The sequence below is a fragment of the Penaeus monodon genome, chromosome 9 (assembly GCF_015228065.2).
Source record: "Penaeus monodon isolate SGIC_2016 chromosome 9, NSTDA_Pmon_1, whole genome shotgun sequence".
NCBI classification, from domain to species: domain Eukaryota; kingdom Metazoa; phylum Arthropoda; class Malacostraca; order Decapoda; family Penaeidae; genus Penaeus; species Penaeus monodon.
Genome location: NC_051394.1, coordinates 42,717,227 through 42,719,726, shown reverse-complemented (window position 1 = coordinate 42,719,726; position 2,500 = coordinate 42,717,227). Strand labels below are relative to the sequence as shown.

General features: G+C 49.2%; 1 protein-coding gene across 5 annotated transcripts in view; it reads right to left on the bottom strand.

Moving 5' to 3' along the window:
- The window catches only part of LOC119577179 (transient receptor potential cation channel trpm-like), a 151,191-nt gene that overhangs the window by 58,592 nt on the left and 90,099 nt on the right, over positions 1-2,500 (bottom strand). The gene's annotated exons all lie outside the window — the stretch shown is intronic.

Sequence of the window (2,500 nt, the reverse complement as noted above, 5' to 3'; positions counted from 1 at the left end):
TCTATCCTTGGTATAACTGCATTTCTTCCTCTCTCCGATCATCTCTCGTGTAATCCCCATCCCTCACCATTCCTCTCCTCTTCCACCACTTCTTCTTCTTCTTCTTCTTCTTCTTCTTCTTCTTCTTCTTCTTCTTCTTCTTCTTCTTCTTCTTCTTCTTCTTCTTCTTCTCTTCTTCTTCTCCTCCTCCTCCTCCTTCTCTTCCTCCACCCTTTCTATCTTCCCTCTCCTTCTCCATTTCCCCCCTTTCCTATCCTCTCCTCCCTCCTCTCTCCTCCTCCTCCTCCTCCCTTTCTATCTTCCCTCTCCTTCTCCATTTCCCCCCTTTCCTATCCTCTCCTCCCTCCTCTCTCCTCCTCCTCTTCTTCTTCTTCTTCTTCTTCTTCTTCTTCTTCTTCTTCTTCTTCTTCTTCTTCTTCTTCTTCTTCTTCTTCTTCTTCTCCTCCTTTCCTTACTCTACCTCTCTTCATACCCTCCCCCTCCCCCATCCTCCAACATACCGTCCCCCCTCTCCTACCCCTCATCATCACACCCTCCACCTCTCCTTCCCCTTCCCCCCTCCTCCTCCCCCATCCCCCAACATACCGCCCCCACCCCTCTAGCCTTCAACCTCCCGCCTAGGCCTTTTGTGGGATCACGTGACCCCCACCTAGACTCTTCGAACTCGCCGCCTCCGCTTAGTCTTCCGACCTTTTGTTCTCTACACAGCTGCTTCCTCTTCCTCCTCTTCCTCCTCTCCTCTCCTCTCCTCTCCTCTCCGCCCGGTTCTCCCTCTTAGCTGAACATTTCCTCATTCTCTCCTTTTTTCCCTCGATAAAATTACCAAAAAATCACAATGGCTTAACACTGCACAAACGAGAAAAAAAAGCCAGATGAGATTCACGAACGCACAATCTAGTGTAATAAAAATTCCATACATTGTCCGTTTTTTTCACGATAGGCCCAAACTAACCTCTTTGTTTTTCCTTTCCAGTTAAACAATCACCCCTCCCCCCCCACCAATCCCACTCCTCCATGCAGTAGTTTCCCACCCTTCGGGGCTCTCATGCACGAGGGCGGAGCAAAGGAAGGGGGAGGGGGCAAAGATGGGCGTAGTGGGAGGAGAGGGAGGGAAGGGAGGGGGCGTAGGAAGGGGAGGAGGGGGCGTAGGAAGGGGAGGAGGGGGAAAGGAGAAAGGAGAAGGGGGGGGGAAGAGGGGGGAAGGGGAAGGCACAAGATCATCGCAGAACTTAACTAAGACAAAGAAGCACCATCGTAAGACCTTAATGGACAAAGTTCACACGGAATTCTTCGCCTGACTTTCATCTCTCACGGCCGCAAAGAAGGGGCTAGCGAGGCGATTTTACGGGAATTGGAAATTAATGATTATGATGATGTTAATGCAAGAGGTAGTGGTGACGGAGATGGTGACGGAGATGGTGACGATGATGATGATGATGACGGTGATAATGATGGTGATGATGATGGTGATGATAATGATGACGATGACGGTGATGATGGTGATATCGATGGTGATTGATGGCGTGATGAGGGTGATTGAAGACGAGTGCTGGCGGTGGCGGCGGCGACGATGATGACGACGACGACGAATATCGTCATCATCAACATTCCAACGACAATAATAATATGCGCACACAAAGAAAAAAAGTTTCGTTCTCCTTAGCGTGGCTCCGGCCATGTGTTGCACAGCGTTCAAAAACCGCTGGGAATACAAATGATCCCATTATAACGAGGCTTGGAATGGCACCGTTGGCTTCCAACAATTCTCGTCATGTCTGAGAAATTCTGCGAAACAAAAGCGTCTGATTTCAAATAAAAGACCACATAAACATCCAAAGCATTATATTACAATTGAAGAAATAACTAGTTGATCAGATAGAAACTAAATAAAAAAAAATCCAGGTCAGTAACCTATATACGTGAAGAAGTGAAAAGTCGTTTACAAAAGTAGATAAAATCCGATCAAATAATAAATGAAGTGGCAAGCAGATTAAACAGCATGCACACCGAAACACAAAACCAAAAACGATATTTAAGGTTCGTTCGTTCTCACGCGCTATCCAATCTAACCCGCCGTCTTTTCCTTTTTATCCAAACGACTCCATCGTGTCGCGTGGACGGCGACAGACCAGGGCTATTATAAGTTAAGCGATTCTTCAATTGCCCGGATGTTGTTACAGGTGAGTGGGTCCGCCTCCCCGTGGATGTCCTCGGCAGGTGCGTGCGGGGGCCCCGGACGGCTGACGGCGGGTCCATCGTGTGTTAAGCCTCATATTTCCCCTGGGAGGTAGGATGGAAGAATAAGAGGGAAGAGAGAGGAGAGAGGAGGGAGGAAGAGGAAGGAGGAGCGAGGTGGAAGGGGAGAGTGAGGAAGGAGGAGGGAGGAAGGTGGAAGAAAGTGGGAAGGTGCGAGGAAGGCAGGTGGAGGACGGTTGGTAGGCAGGTAGGTAGGTAGGTAGGTCGAGAGAGAGAGAGAGAGAGAGAGAGAGAGAGAGAGAGA